Below are 17,873 nucleotides of genomic sequence, written 5' to 3'. Positions count from 1 at the left end.
TTGGCTGGTCGCACACACCGGGCTGGAATCCAGAGAGGGCCTGTAGGAGCAAGCCTCGCCCCCAAGTTAATAAGGGAATTGGACCTAACCAGGTTTTATCAGGCAATTGCCGATAATATACTAATGGATTAGGGAGCACAGCTTTCTTCTGAAAGTGATGCTGGTAGGCAGTAGTTTTTTGAAAAGAAATATTTAGCTGATTTAAAGTTATTAGGACTTTATTGACGAGTTATCCATGCCAAATTAGGTACCCTTGATCCCTCCTTTTTTATTTGTTTGTAAAGGCAGTCCTTAAAGGACCGATGCGTATGTGAGAAACAAAGTATAAATGCTTTCTGCCTTGTAATAGTTGCTGTAAAATTAAAAACAAAGCCATAAGATTGGGGTCGATCCTGAGCGTGATGTAAGCACCTGGAAGATTAAAAATAAATTGGTACACATAATGAGAATCAGAGATTAAGTTAAAAGTCTGTTGAGAAAAGGTGTGGAAAGCTAAAATAGCAACAGATAATTCTGAGCGTTGTAGTGAGGATTGCACTGCAGTGTAAGACACTTTCCAGGTATCATCATGAGGATCCTTGTAAGCAATTGCTCCTCTCGTTCATCCTCCATCAGAAAAAACAGTAGGAGCTTGTGGCAAGGGAAAAGGAGAAAGTAATGGGCAGACAGGAAAGGAAAAAGTCATTAAACAAGCAAGCTGAGGATCTTTAGGCAAATGATATGAAATACAGCCTATATAGTCAGTTAAAGAGCACTGAAGAGATAAGAGATAAGAGATTCTGATTGTTGGGGGGAAAGCACAGCAGTTTGCTGCGCGTGCATTTCCCCCCACACCCGGACAATTCAGACTGGCAGATTTCTAGGTGTTAAATCCAGGAAAGATAACATCAATCCGGTTCCGTTGTACATGATCATTCATCAGCTCCTCACATCTTATTTTAATGACGGATAAATAAACCAGATCCTGGAGCTGTATCTTTTCAACCCCCCTTTTCCTAGCTGCCCGGTAAGGAGGAGAAGTTCAGAAGGGCATAGGATAAGAGGCAAATGGTTACATTGTAATGGTTAGTAGAGATGAATAAACAAAAGGTTACTTTGTAGTGAATAGAGAAAGTGAAAGTAGTAAAAAAAAAAACCTGCATATCACCCTCCCCCTTGGGAGTATGGTAAGACCCAGGAAAGGGTAATAATTGGTTTTAGATAAGAGGAGATAGATAGAAAGGAAATATAACTGGAACCTGACAAAGAGTCTCTGCTGAAGGAGGTGAATGAGGGAAACCTCTTGAAAACAACAAGATTGAAAGCAGAATATCAAAAGGAAAAAATTGAGCATCAGATTTCTAACTGGGAAAAGGAAGCCTATGCAAAGTCAATACCTGAAGAACATTAAAGGAAAGGTAGATACAAAGCTAACATAGAGCTCGTTATTTATTTATTTATTTATTTATATTTAAACTTCTATGCCGCCCTTCTCCCCAGAGGGACTCAGGGCGGCTTACAGCATGTTAAAAAACAACACAAAAAACATTTCCCCTATAAAACCAATTAAAAAGCAAATATATTAATAGCTGTGTCATATTTAAAATCTTTGAAAAATTTTTAAAAATTATTCCCTATTTAAAATTCACCCTAGGTCAGTCCCGCTTGTTGAAAAAGCCATGTCTTGAGGGCGCGGCGGAAGGTTATGATCAGGAGTGCTGAAGAAAAAACTGAAGGCTTCATTTTGGCTGCCCAAGAACAAGCCTTGCAGACCAATTCCATGAAAGCAAAAATTCAACATGTCAGCAACAACAACAAATGTCATTTATGCAATGAGAAAGATGAAACAGTGGATCACTTTATAGGTGGCTGCAACAAAATCTCACGGACTGATTATCTACAATGTCAGGATTGAATTGCCAAAATTATATATTGGAAGCTTTGCCAGAATTTGGATCTGAATGCAGCAAAATTACTGGGAACACCAATTTGACAAAGTTGGTGAAAATGAGCAAGTCAAGATCCTGTAGGATTTTCGGATCCAAACAGACAGACATCTGGCCCACAACACACCTGACATCACTATTGTGGGAAAGAAAAAAGTCTGGTTCATTGATATTGCAATGAACAAATGGTGATGCACAAATTGAAGAGAAACAGATAGAAAAATAACAAAATATTGTGATTTGCAAACTGAAGCTGAGCTACTATGGATGAAGAAATCAATGGAAATCAATACCCAAAGGGCTTCCTAGATACATGGAAATTTTGGAATATTATTAGACCTGAACATCCTGACTTTCCAAAAAAACCACCCTACTTGGACTTGCCTATATACTCAGATGCTACCTTCACAGCTCTTAGGTCCTTGGTTAGGACTTGAAGTATTAAGTTTTTACCAGTCCCAGATTTTGAATCGAACTGAAGATTAATCAAAATAACAACAACATTTTTTGTTGGCCATAGCATGTTTACTAGCCTAAGTTCTTTTTGAATTCAGTTTTCCTAACATTCTCTCTCCAAATCTGGACTAGTTTATATAATTTTGCTGGATGATTTGTCATTCTTTCTACCCTTATATTTACCCTTCTGCTTCAACTGATGTTTTAGAACTTTACTTTTAAAATCTAATTTGGTGTATTAATTAAAGGCAACAGCTGAAAACTAAGAGATTGTGAAGAGATTGGTACAAAGCCAGCTGAGTGACTTTAGACTAGTTACTGTGTCTCAGCGCCAGGAATAAGGCAATGATAAACTACATCTGAAATGTTGCCAAGAAAACTGCATGGATTTATCCAAAATTATTATTGATTAAAGATACTGTTCTTTAATCAATAATAATTTTGGATAAATCCATGCATATTTTCTAAGATTTCAAAATATGATAGAAGAGAGTGATGAGAACTTGTTACTATTGATGAGTGAACTATTGGCGGACTTGCTTGGAATGGAAATGGATCAAATCAAGAGAGAAGTCTATCAAGTTTTTAGAGTGAATTCAAATTATGCAAGAAGAAACAGAGTGCCTAGGGAGGTCCATGTTAGATTTAGTAAAAGAGCAGTATGGGATGAGTTCCTGAGACTAGTGAGGGATCAACCACTGAAATATAAAGATACAGAATTGGTAGTTCTCAAACAGATTCCAAGAAGAATTAGAGAAGCTCGAAGAGAATACCAATTCTTAACAAGGAGATTGATTAGTAGAGGAGTGAATTTCAGATGGTTGATTCCAGAAGGATTACTAATTTTTTGGGACTCAAAAAGATATAGATTGAGCACTCCACAACAAGCAGAGGATTTTTTTTAACAATCATAGAGCCTTCTTGGAGAAAGGCAAGGCGGAACCTAAGAAATCAGAGGAAACAACTGCAGGAACATCAAAACAAACAAAGGAAGAAGCGCCCAAAAAGACTCAATCAGAGGAAGATGTTAGACCTCAAGATCAGAGACAGATAAGCTCTCCTAGAAAATTGAGATCTCGACATAATTGAAACCATGGAGGAAATTGGAATTCTTTCAATAAATATAAATGGTCTTAACTCCCCAACAAAAAGGAGTAGAATATTCCACAGATTACAAAAGCTAAAAATTGACATAATTTGTCTCCAGGAGACACACATTAAGATACAACATTCCAGAATCCTTGAACAATCAAAATTAGGTAAACTTTATTTCTCTTTGGCATCACAAAAGAAAAGAGGGATAGCTCTATATATAAAAGAAAAGATGAACCCAAAACAAATTTATGTTGACGAAGAGGGAAGAATATTAATGGTAGAGATTACATGGAACCAAAAACAAATACTGATGACTGTGATATATAGTCCCAATGAGAAACAAGATCAATTTTTTCAGCAATTACACGATAAACTTGTGGACTTAAATTATCATAGCTTGTGCATACTTGGAGATTTCAATGCAATTGTTGATCCAGTACGGGACTATAAAAGTTACAAACAAGGGAAAAAAGGAAGTAAACCCTTTCTAAAAATGAAAGATGAACTTTGTATACAGGACACTTGGAGAGAGATGAATCCGGAAAAAGCACAATATACTTTTTACTCTAATAGACACAAATCGTGGTCAAGAATTGACATGATATGGACTTCTCTTGACATAAAGACCATGATACAAGAAATTGAAATAGAATCGAACATTTGGGCAGATCATAATCCAATTAAAATGATTTGGAAAGGATTTAAGAAAAGATCGAGATGGTCCTTGAATAAATCAATATTGAAGGAAAAGAAATTTCTACAATTTGCAACAAAAGAAATGGAATTTTTTTTAAAGTTAATAAAAAAGAAGAAACCTCTATTCAAATTGTATGGGACACGGCAAAAGCATACTTTAGAAGTTTGACTATAACTTATCTTGCTAAAAAGAATAAGGAAAAGAAACATATTCAACATAGATTGAAAGAACAACTTAGTATTCTGGAATCTGAGTTACAATTAGGCCCACAAAAGAAAAAACTGAAAATACAAATGGAATTATTAAAACACAAATTAAATTTACTTGAGACAAATATAATGACACAACAGATTAAACGATCTAAACAGAATTTCTTTGAAAATGCTAATAAACCAGGGAGATGGCTTGCATATAGATTGAAAAAAGAAAGAGAAAAAAGATTAATAAGTAAGCTACGGGACTCAGAGGGTGACTACATTGCCATAATGATTTAATGAAAAAAATTACGAAGACTTATTATGAGACACTTTATAAGGCGGAGACAGTTTCTAAAGAGGCAATCCAGGCTTACTTAAAAGAAGCAAACCTCCCAAAGGTTCCTGAGAATATGCGCCAGAGACTAAACGAGAATATATCAATGATGGAGATTACAGAGGCAATAAAAAAGCAAAAGAAAAATAAAACACCAGGACCTGATGGACTTCCTGCTGAATTTTATGTAGCGCTACAAGATATTATAACTCCAACTTTGAAAGATTTATGTAATAAAGTCTTCACACAGACAAAAATACCGGACTCATGGACTGAAGCTAATATCACTTTGATACCTAAAGAAGATACTGATCATACACTAATTAAAAATTATAGACCAACATCGCTACTAAATGTGGATTATAAAATCTTTGCTGCAATAATGGCAGAAAGAATGAAAAACTTTTTGACTGAATTTATTCACTCAGACCAAAATGGTTTCCTACCAAAAAGACAGATAAAGAACAATTTGAGGATTATTTTAAACGTCTTGGAATATTATGAAATCCATCCAGGGAACCAGATGGCACTCATATTTCTTGATGCACAAAAAACCTTTGATAACTTAAATTGGCAATTTATGTTTCAACAACTTCAAGAAATGGACTTCGTTGAAAATTTTAACAAAGCAATTCAAGCAATTTATAAGAAACAAACAGCAAGAATACTTTTAAATGGAGATTATACAGATGGATTTGAGATTTAAAAAGGCACTAGACAGGGATGTCCACTGTCCCCTCTGTTATTTATTCTTACATTAGAGGTTCTGGCAAGAAATATTAGACAAGATACAGAAATTAAAGGTCTGGAGATTAAAGACCAGAAATATAAACTACAGGCCTTTGTGGATGACTTGGTTTTTATTTTAGAGGAGCCATTGGAAACAGCCGATAAACTCTTGCAGAAAATTGAGAAATTTGGAAAAGTGGCTGGACTGAAAATAAATAGGGAAAAGACTAAAGTATTAACAAAAAACCTAACAGATAAGCAGAAAATTCAACTTGCTAAAATGAAATACCTTCAAATAGTTAAAAAAAGTCAAATATTTGGGCATTTATTTAACAGCAAAATATACCACATTAAAAGCAGATAACTATGAGAGATTAATGAAACAAATAAAAATAGACCTGGAAAGGTGGGAAAATCTTCAATTATCACTCCTAGGAAGAATAGCAACAGTTAAGATGAACATTTTACCAAAGCTAATTTTTCTATTTCAAACAGTTCCTGTTAAACTTACTAAGAATTTTTTTGATGATCTAAAAATCAGTGGTTCTCAACCTTTTTAATGCCGCGACCCCAACTGGTCGTAAGTCGAGGACTAAACCGGTCGTAAGTTGAGGACTAAACCGGTCGTAAGTCGAGGACTAAACCGGTCGTAAGTCGAGGACTACCCAACTGGTCGTAAGTCGAGGACTTTCCCTGCCCGGGAGTGCCGCGCATGCGTGGTTCCTCCCCCTGCGCCGGCCAAGGCATAGCTGGCAAGCAGCATAGATGGAGCAGGCCGACCACCAGCTGGCCCAGCCCAAGGGAGGTAAGGCACCCGCCGAAAAAAGGGAAAAAAATGGCGGACAAAAAAAATGGCAGACAGCCTTGCTTGGCGACCCCCGTGAAATGGTCGATCGACCCCAAATGGGGTCCCAACCCACAGGTTGAGAACCACTGATCTAAATGCAATGATTCTAAGATTTATATGGCAAAGAAAGAAAGCTAGAATCAAATGTAAATTGTTATAAGAATCTAAGGATAGAGGGGGCTTTGGACTTCCAGATTGGAGACTTTATTATCAAGCAGCTATTCTGCTTTGGCTTAAAGAATGGATTGTATTGAGAAATATTGCTTTATTTAGAGGGACATGATCTTCAACTAGGTTGGCATGCTTTTATATGGTATGAGAAAACTAAAGCACATAAATACTTTCAAAATCATGCGATAAGAAACGTACTACTTTTAGAATGGGAGAAAATCAAACATAAAATATATATGAAAATACCTGAGTGGCTTTCAACAATGGAAGCATTTGCTTATCCAAACCTGATTAACTATGATAAACTGGTTAGTTATAAAGATATTTTGGACAAAGAAGGAAAACTTAAGGACAGGCAAACTCTTCAACAACAAGGTATTGACTTGACATGGTGGTCCTATTTGCAAATCCAAACAAGATACGAAAAAGATATAAAATCAACAGGATTTTATAAAGAACAGACTCCATTAGATAAAATTTTGCTAAAAACAGATGAGAATTTGATTAAGAAACTCTATAAATTTCTTTTAAACTGGAAGATGGAAGAAGAACAAGTGAAAGAAACAACGATAGTATGGGCAAAGAACTTTGGATATTCTATAGATTTGGAAGACTGGCAAAAACTTTGGGATAAAAATATTAAGCTTACAAAAGCAGTAGCGTATAAAGAAAACTTATACAAGATGTTTTACAGATGGCATATGACACCAGTTCGCTTAGTGAAAATGTTTAAAAATGTTTTGGATACTTGCTGGAAATGTAAACAACAGCCAGGTACTTATTACCATGCCTGGTGGATATGCCCTAATGCTAAGCAATACTGGTCTAAGATTCATAGATGGTTGGAAAAGATGATGAAAATACAGATAGAATTTAAACCGGAATTGTTTTTGTTAGGAATATTAAGACCTAATTATGGCAAAGAGAATGATAATTTGATACTGCATGTTTTAACAGCCACGAGGATAGTATTTGCCCAATTTTGGAAAAATGAGAATCTACCAACTGACCAGGCTATAATTACTAAAATCTTAGAGTGTGCAGAAATTGATAGATTAACATTGGAGATGAAAGAAAAAGATGACTCAGTTTATTTTATAACTTGGGAAATTTTTTATCAATGGTTAGACACACGTTAGAATCTGAAACGGACTTAATATTTTAGAATAGATGATTGATTTTTAACTGAGTTTTAATTAATAGGTTGATGATATTTTTATTTTTAGTGATTTAGTGATTTTTATCTGTAAATCTTGATAGTCAGGACTTTTTGAGATTTTATTATTCATGTTTATTTAAACAGAATTGTTTATTAATTGTTTATTAATTGTTAGTAATATGGCTATAGTTAAGCTTATTTTAAAAATGGTTGAGTATGATATTTACTCATTATTATGACCCGGACAGTAGCTTGTTTGTTAAAATATGTGATTGTATCGATCCTTATTTTATCTTATTCCCTTCCCCCATCCCCTTCCCTTACCGTATCCGTATTGTTCCTATTTTTTCCTTATGTATATAAACTCAATAAAATATTGTTTTTTTAAAAAAAGATACTGTTGAAAGAAAAATCTTCATCAGGATCCAGTCCAAGCTGGGAATAAACAAAATGGAGACAGCTTTAGAAGGAAAGTTGTAGTTTATTGAAGAGGAGAGCCAGACAGAAATGTGGCTCTGGGAAAGCCGACCACATGTAGCTGGGAGTGGTGGGTTTTTATACCTTATTGGGCTTTTGTGTTTGGAATTGTTTCCTGTTCCTGTGCCATGAACTTTGACCTGAGCTTTTGAGTGTGTCATTTTGGTATTTTGATGATGATGGGTTTATCCTATTATGTCCTAAAGGTCATGTCTTTAGAATTTGGGTGGGGGATGTAGATTTTAGGGATCTTTGTCTTTCTAATCTCACCATAGTTCCATTCTCCCATTTATCCCAAAGATGCTTTTTCATGAGACAACTGGACTTTCTTGTTTTTCTTTGAAGACATTTCACTTCTCTTCCTAGAAGCTTCTTCAGCTGTGACTGGATAGTGGAGAATGAAAGGATTTTGATACTCCTTGTTCACAGCTGGTCATTTGCATTCTTTTAGAGAGTCATTGAGGCCACCTGGAGGTTTATCTGAGTAGTGCAAATGGGTATGGAGCCTTCATGGAACTGTTGAAAGGTCTATGTTGTAGACTAGAGATAGATGATGTCGTATCCTCCCCCTCTGTTGAGAGAGGGCTGTTCAATTTTGACATAGATGGCCTCTTTGATCCCTCTTTCAAACCATGAAACATCAAAGCGAAATGTCTTCAAAGAAAAACAAGAAAGTCCAGTTGCCTCATGAAAAAGCATCTTTGGACCATAATGACCTGGATGACTGAGAATCTCCACAGACATTCTCCCACTTAGATTTCCAGATAATTTAGAATTGTTAAAACTAATGTCTCCTTGTTCCTCTTGTAAATTATGACATTGTCAGTAAGGTGTTCAGGTTTTCCTGAATAAACCATGTTTGGTAAAGTTTGCTTTCCAGCAGATTTGTATGTAATTACAAGTTTGCAATCCCTAAGAAATGGAGGAAACATGCTCTTGAAAGCTATCACACTTTAAACCAGGGGTCCCCAACCCCCAGTCCATGGACTATTACAGGGCCACGGCATGCCAGCAACTGGCCCACACAAACAAGCAAAGCCCCATCTGCAGGATGCAGGCAGCACACAAAACCATGCACCCTCTGGTCCACAGAAAAACCTCTCTCCACAGAACCGGTCCCTGGTGCCCAAAAGGTTGGGGACCTCTTTTTTAAACCACTGTGAAATATAATAGTAAAGGTATATAAAGACATTTGTCTCAGGTTCCAAGATATGTTGATTAAGTGAAGTGATCTGCCTGTCTATAAAGTAATCATGGCAAACATGGGTTTACAACCTCCTCTGTCTTTTTTATTTGTGGGAGTCCCCCCCTGACTGTAGCACTAAATTTCAATGGTGGGATAATTTTGATTTATAAAATATATAACTGTACTATAAGTTCTAAAATATAGGTAATTGTTGTCCCCAAAACTGGGTCTTAGCTTGATATCAAAACCAATTGATCACCAAACACAAGATATGGAACAAAAAGACTTTTATTTTGGTACCAAGATGAAAATAACTCTGGCTTTGAAAGCTACCAAGGCCCCAATTACAGTTTTACAGCAGTTTTTATAATCAAAGGTGATTCACATACAACCCTTTGCCCTCCCCCTAATAAATAATACATGCATAACATATAATATTGATTGGTTACCTGGATTGCAGCCCCCTAAAGCTTTCTCGCTTGCTATGCAAATAGCTAAATGTCATGCTACCTGTTGCCCACCTCAAGTCATGAGTATCTTGCAAAGCTTCTAATTTCCTGTGCCAGCTATGTGGTTTTGGGTTTTCTTGTAAGTGAGCTATTCATGTACCCAACATCCTGGCTAAGTGGTTTCTGACAGGTGGCCTGTAAATCTGTCTCACTTCATTGCTCCTGTAGCCCCCCTCATCCCCCCTCCCCTCACCACCACCACCCCCCGCAGTCCCCCTCGCAATGCTATCAACTGTTAGCAAGCTTGTACTGCAGATCCCCTATGAGCAGAAAGAAAAAGTTGTTTAATTGTCTAAGAGTAAATGTTTCTCTCACAATTCATCTTCCTCACTTTCATGTCCATCACACCCACACCTGGGTCCTATCTCCACATGACCCTTCTTCTGATCCCCAGGGCCTCATCTGCACATATATTCTTTCATCTGATCCTTCATAAGTCTTTGACTTATGATTGATTAGAAGTTACAACAGATCCCCCAAAAGCTATGTATGACCCTGTTTTTAAGTTATAGTTACTGAAGCGCCCCTATAGTCATTTCCAGGGACCCCACAGGCTTCTTCAGAGCTCTGAACTTCCAATTGCAGAACACAAGGAGGCCATTCCACCCCGTCAGTATCCCTGGGACATGCAACTGGGTCCTGGTGGCAGCCACTATTTTCTGTTTGGACTTTACTTCTGGGCCATGCAGCTGTGCAATAGAAGCAATCACTATTTTTAGAACAGCTCCAATTCCTTGCAGCCGTGCTGAAATGGCAGCTGCTTCTTGGTTGCAGCCAAGCAGCCCAGGTATGGTGTCTGCTCTCCATATCACTGTGGAAAGCTTATGGCTGCACTGAAATTTCAGCTGCTTCTGGGGCACATCCTCATGGCCCGGGTGGTCCATTCTGCTTCTCTAATGTGGCGTGTATAATGTATTGAGGTGAAGTACTTGGAATTGTTGAAAAAACAGTCATAAGACTCTGTCAGTTAATAGTCAGACTTGCTGTCTACATGCTAATTATCTTGTGTTAAAGCAGGAACTAATATTTGAATCCTATTGGCTGCTACCTAGTTGCTGAGTGTATAAATAGGGATGGAGCTGCAGTGATCCAGGCTTCTGTTTAAACCGTTAATAAAGAGTTGTTTGTTCACCTGCTGCCTCGTTGATGCCTCCCTGAGCACCAAACATAACAGTGGCAACGAGGAAGGGATGTGCTGCCAAACTCGAAGAGCTGAGTCACTAAGGGGGTAAGCCAAGCGACAACGCCTTGGTTGGGGTCGCGTTTCCCCCCCTCATTCCTGCCAGTACGAAAATGCTGGAGGAAGAGCGCTCCCAAGGAACCGTCCCTGGGAGATTAGAAGAAGCCTTGGAAGCACAAGGCATTGCGAGGCCGAAAACAATGAAAACAACTCACCATGGCTAAACTCGGAAAACTCTCAGAATTCAACGTCGCACATCCAGAGAGGTGGAGCTCGTACATCGTGAGAGTCGAGAATTACTTAAGAGTCAACCAAGTTCGTGAGGACAGCTTGAAGGCCGCAACATTGCTGTGCGTTTGTGGCCAGGTGACGTTCGAGATCACCGAAAACTTAATAGCTCTGGCGTCGCTTGAATCTGTTGCTTATTCCAAACTTAAGAAAATGCTCAAAGAACATTTTGAGCCGAAGCTATCGGTCATCGCCTGGAGGCATGCCTTCGAAAGAAGAGACCAATGACTGGGCGAATCGGCTGCTGAATTCATTGCTGCCCTTCGTCAAGCGGCCCGACCCTGCGAGTTCAAAGATCTTGAAGAGAGGCTGTGAGACCGCTTAGTGTGCGGGTTAAGAAGCAGGGATCTCCAACAGAAATTGTTCGCTAAAGAGACTATTTCATTTCAAGATGCCCTATGGGAGATCACAGCCGAAGAAGCTGCTGGGGGGGGCGTCAAGGCCTTACGGCTCTCCAGGAGCACTCCCTGCATAGAGGCCATCCACCAGGAGAGCGCTGAGAGGATCGAAGACTCCGAATCGGATCAAGAGGTCAACAATGCCCAGTTGACAAGGCAGAAAGAAGGCCACAATGCCCAGTTTACAAGGCAGTTCCCTTCTCTTGATGTGCGGGGTGTGGAGGCTGACACAAATGCGTAGATTGCCGATTCTGCACAGCAATGTGCCGGGCGTGTGGCAAACAAGGCCATATCACCGCTGTCTGTCAGGATCATTGGAGAGAGAGTCCACCAGAAGAGTTTCCCCAGAAAGGTACCAGGGCCCTGGGGCAACACAGGGTGGGCTATTGCGCCACTACAAGGAGTGTGCTTAGAACAGGTGCCCATCACCCTCTTAAGGAAAAACTGTGGCTCAAAGGCAAGCTGCAGGGAGTTCTATGCAACATGGAACTAGATACGGGGTCCGCATTGTCCATAATTTCCCAGGGGACTTTCACACACATTTGTAGTCATAGCGGCAAAAAAGTTAAGCTCAAGCTGTCGAACCTCATGTTAACCAATTTTCAAAACTCCCGAGTAACAGTCAAAGAGGAAGCTACACTCAGGGTGCAATTCAAGGGATTTGAGGGCCCCCTGGAAGTCATAGTAGTTGAGGGCAACCGCACAAGCCTCATTGGGCTTGATTGGTTTGATGCATTGGGAATCAATGTAACTGGAATAAACAGCACACAAGCAGTGGACTTAGCGGCAGTTTGCCGGGAGTTTGCTGATGTTTTCAGCCCTCACTTAGGGAAATATAAAGGTCCTCCCATAGCTCCCATAGCAGGCTTGATCCTGCCATAACTCCAATACAGATTAAGCCGCAAAGAGTGCCCTTCGCCCTCAAGCAGAAGATCGATGCAGAGCTGGACAAGCTGCTGCAGCAAGGCATCCTGCAGCCAGTTGATAGCAGTCAATGGGAAATCCCCATAGTTACGCCACTTTTTTTTTTTTACAAATTTTATTGAATATACATTTTAAAAACAAAAATGGACATACTTCAACTTCCCTGACTTCACCAGTGCTATTAGTATTACCTTATGTTACAGAAAGAAAAACAAAAACTTAAAATATATTCTTTAACAGGACAAAGTATAACAAACTGTGCGTGTAACATCTATAAAATTTTTGCTAAACCATCTTTCAATTGTCCACAATTATATTTACATATCTCTCAGTTGTGCGCTAATGTAAGTACTAATAAGAAGTCCTTATAATATCAACTAATCAATTGATAATCACCTCAGCAATCCTCCTTATCTCTAACCAATCATACAAATTTTTCCAAATTTCATAATATTCTGTTTCAGTTTTATTTTTAATCTCTAGAGTTAACCTGTCATTTCAGCGCAGGATAAAATTTTATTTATTATTTCTTCCTCAGTGGGGGTTTCCTTTCCTTTCCATTTTTGAGCATATGCCAATCTTGCTGCGGTTAAAATATGCAATAGTAAGTAAAAAGATGCTTTGCTGAGTTTGTCATTAATAATCCCTAATAAGAAGATTTCTGGTTTTAAATCAATTTTTTGTAATAGTATTTCTTCCAGCCAATTTTTTATCTGATTCCAAAAATTTTGTGCCTTTGAACATTCCCACCACATGTGATAATAAGTCCCTGGAAGCCTTCTACATTTCCAGCATGTTGGTGAGGTTTTTTTATCTATTTTTGCTAACTTTGTAGGGGGAAGATGCCATCTGTAAAACATCTTGTATAAATTTTCTTTGTAGGAGGTAGTTAGCGTTAACCTCCTGTTTCTGTCCCATAATGATTGCCAATTATCAAGATCAATACTATAACCAAAAATTTTACTCCAGATTAACATTGTTTCTTTTACCTGTTCGTCTAATAAATCTTGTTCCAATAAATATTGATATATCTTTTTTATCATTTGATCTTCTGTTCCTAGAAGGATTTTATCTAATTGTGTATCCTCTAATTTTATCCCTGGTTCTTTTATGTCTTTTCTGTGTCGTGACTGTATTTGTAAGTATGCCCACCATTCCAACTCTATACCATCTTCTGATAATCTTTTCCTTGTTTTCAGATCCCCATTCTCGTCTAGAATATCTTTGTATGTAATTACTCTTCCTAAATTTATGAATTTGGGGTGCATAAATATTTCTAATATGGATAGCCAATTGGGAATTTTTATATAATTATTTTTTTTAATTTTTGTCCACACGTCTAATAGTGCCCGTCTAATATGATGATTCTGAAAGTACTGAAGAGCCTTATATTTCCCATCCCACATTATAGCATGCCACCCTATTTGCATATCATGGCCTTCTAATGCCAGTAGTCTTCTGTTCTTTAAGTGTATCCAATCCTTTATCCATACCAATATTGCTGCTTGATAATATTTTTCCCAATTCGGGAGGCCGAGCCCTCCTCTTTCCTTTGCATCCTGTAATAATTTTAATTTAATTCTCAGTTTTCTACCTTGCCAGATAAATTTGGATGTAATTCTGTTTAAATTTTCAAAAAAATCCTTGCCTAATTTAATTGGTATGCATTGAATAAAAAGAGTAATTTGGGGAGTATATTCATTTTGATTGTAGCTATTCTCCCCATAAAGGAGAGCTGCAAGTTTTTCCATCTGTCTAAGTCTGCTCAGTCAAGGGTATATGATAGCTGCGCTCCCCTGCTAGAACCTCCAAACAAGCTCAAGGTCCATAGTTACACCACTTAAGGCCAATGGAGAGATGCGAATATGTGCAGATTACAAGTGCACTATCAATAGAGCACTCCAACAACACGCATATCCGGTGCCTGTAGTCAGCCACATTTTGGCATCACTACAGGGAGGTTGCATCTTTGCCAAGTTAGATTTAGCTCAAACCTATCAGCAACTGCGGTGGATGATGCCACGGCGGAAGCTCAAACCATAGTTACTCACAGAGGAGCTTTCAAGGTTAAGCGCCTACAATTCGGGGTCAGTGTTGCCCCAGACCTTTTCCAGGGAGTGATGGAGCACACACTCAAAGGTATTCCAGGCATGTGCCCATATTTTGATGATGTTCTCATAGCTGGGGAATCAGTCGAAAAATTGGCAGAATGGCTCAAGGCTGTCCTTCAGCACTTCCGCGAAGTGGGGCTGAAGCTGAAGCAGGAGAAATGTAAGATTGGGGTAGCTTCAACTGAGTTCCTCGGTTTCCATATAGATGCCCAAGGCATTCATCCTGCTGAATTCAAGATCAAAGCAATTCAGCAGGCCCCCAGTCCAAAATCAAAGGGGGAGCTCCAAGCATTTCTTGGACTGTTCAATTTTTATCACGCCTTCCTACCTCACAAGGCCACAGTGGCAGATCTGTTACACCAGATGGAAATGTCTTCAAACTCAGTTTTGATGCATTTTAATGAAAAGCTGCCTTTCTGCATCGCTTGTGATGCATCACCGTATGGGGTTGGTGCTGTGCTGAGTCATTTAATGGCTGACGGAAGGCAAATTCCAATAGCCTATTACTCGAGGACCTTGTCCTCTGCAGAGCATAATTATGCTCAAATAGATAAAGAGGCCTTGGCCATAGTGGCAGGGATCAAGGAGTTTCATGACTATTTGTATGGTAGGCCCCCAGTCACTCCTGGGGTTGTTCACAATGAACAAGCAAACACCCCATATCTCCTAGGATGTTGAGGTGGTCAATATTCCTGTCAGCATATAATTTCAGCTTGATTCATAAACCAGGTAGGGAAATGGGCCACGCAGATGGCCTTAGCAGACTGCCCTTGCTGCACTTAGAGCCCGACCGCACTCCAGCCACATACATCCTGGCTATCCAGGATCTGCTTGAGTCTCCCCTTAATGCAGGGGATGTGGCTGCGGAGACAGCGTCAGACACGATGCTAAGCCACGTGTTAAACTGGGTGCTCACAGAGTGGCCAGAAACTAGTCCAGGGCCTAACTTCCAGAGTTTTAGTAGGAGGAAGGATGAGTTGTCAGCTCACAGGGGGTGCAACTTGTGGGGCAGTCAGGTTGTAGTCCCGAACTCACTGAGGACTAGAGTCTTGGAGTCTCTGCATGAGTGACATCCGGGAATAGTCCGGATGAAGACACTCGCACGAAGCTACCTTTGGTGGCCTGGGCTGGACAAAGATATTAAGGCTCAGGTACACAGCTGCCACATTTGTCAGCAGTCTAGGCCAGAGTCCACAGATGCTCCAGTCCACAGATAGGAAACCACACACACACCCTGGTCCAGAATTCACATCGATTATGCAGGGCCTTTCCAGGGACAACTCTTCCTCATTCTGATGGACAGTCACTCCAAGTGGTTAGAGGTTGCACCTGTTCCCACTATGATTACAGCCAGGACCATCCAGGAGCTGCGCAGGATCTTTGCCACACACAGGTTACCTGATGTGATTGTCTCAGACAATGGGGCTCAATTTACTGCTTCAGAATATCAGTCCTTTTTAAGGGCAAATATGATCAGACATGCCACATCAGCTCCTTTTCACCCGTCTTCGAATGGCCAAGTGGAGCGCATGGTCCGAACAACGAAGGAATCCTTAAAGCGGATGGTCACAGATAACTGGCAACACAGACTGGCAGATTTCCTACTCTGCCAACGCACAAACCCATGCACTTCCACGGGCAGAAGCCCAGCAGAATTAAGATGGGGCCGGCGCTTGATCACAAAGCTGGATCGCCTACATCCAGATAGAGTTGCCTCACAAGCAACACAGCCAAAGGCACCATGGCACTTGAAACTTGGCGACCTGGTCTGGGCGAGAAACTATGGGCAAGGGGCATTGTGAGTGGTAGCTGTGGTTTGTAAGGTGACTGGGCCACTTTTGTACGAAGTGGTCCTGGAAGATGGTCGAGTGCTACGCAGGCACATCGACCAACTGCGGTGAAGGTTGGCAAACCAGCCAGTAACTCATGACTCTAGTGACAGTCAAACTCAGGAGCAGCATGATGACAGTAGTGCATCAGATTCTGCCAGTGAGGACGGAGCTCTCAGATCAAGGGATGAGTCTGGTGAGTCAGTCCCAACCACTGATACCTCAACCAATGGACAATGCCCAGGACTGGTGGACTCTGTTCCACCTGTGGACACTGGCTTGGGCCTACCAGGACAGCCCAGCCACAGAGACTCGAGTCTACCAGTGATGGAGGGGTCCCATTGCCCTGGTCTTCCAAGCCTGGCAGGCGAGATGACAGACTAGGGGCCTCCAGCAGTTTCGAGGTGGTCGGAATGGGTGAAAAGGCCACCAACGTATTTAAGGGACTATGTGCAACATATGACCTTATGAACTATCTAGGGGAAAGGGATGTAATGTATTGAGGTGAATTACTTGGTAATGTTGAAAAAATGGTCATAAGACTCTGTCAGTTAAGAGCCAGACTTTCTGTCTACATGCTAATTACTTGTGTTAAAAGTGGGAACTAATAATTGAATCCTATTGGCTGCCACCTAGTTGCTGAGTGTATAAATAGGGGTGGAGCAGCAGTTAGCCAGGCTTCTGTTTAAACCTTTAATAAAGAGTTGTTTGTTCACCTGCTGCCTCGTCAATGCCTCACCGAGCACCAAACAGTGTGTGCAGCATTACTAAAAGCAACTACCATTTCAGAGCAGCCATGACTGCATAATTCTGTAGATCGTCAAAAAGTAAGTGTCAACGCTGCTAATATTGGATATTATTGCTTTGACAAGATATGCAGAACTGTCTGGTATTTTTAGAGTTAATTCAGATGATGGTGGGGGGGAGAGATAAGGATTGTGCACGGGAAGGGAACAGAAGTGAATCTTTGCCCTCCAGGTTGATTGGAAAATGTGAATCATGACAGCAAAATAGGGGAGGGGAATAGCCTGGAATGTTATGTGCAAAGGAAGGGAAATTCAGATCTTGGCATCCATCCATGCTGTGCCAACACTCTGTTACACATAAAGGCTTTTAGGATAAACAATGCCTGGAAGTTCTTTGAAGTGTTTCATTAGTCAGAACGTTGACATCATGCCAAGATCTACAAACTTTTCAAACCATTTAGGGATACGGGCCCCAGTTGCTGTTCCTAAACTAAAGGGATAGGCTGACGAAGATTCGGGGAAGATCTCATTATGGAAGAAGAAAGATTGCCTGAGGCCAGCACCCTGGAAGCAGAAGCTTCCCCCGGGGGGGAGCGACAGCCGGCAAGCCGGGGG

This window comes from Protobothrops mucrosquamatus, unplaced genomic scaffold (genome assembly GCF_001527695.2).
Source record: "Protobothrops mucrosquamatus isolate PMUCROS unplaced genomic scaffold, P.Mucros_1.0 scaffold1448, whole genome shotgun sequence".
Classification (NCBI taxonomy): Eukaryota; Metazoa; Chordata; class Lepidosauria; order Squamata; family Viperidae; genus Protobothrops; species Protobothrops mucrosquamatus.
Note: the sequence above shows the minus strand (reverse complement) of the source record.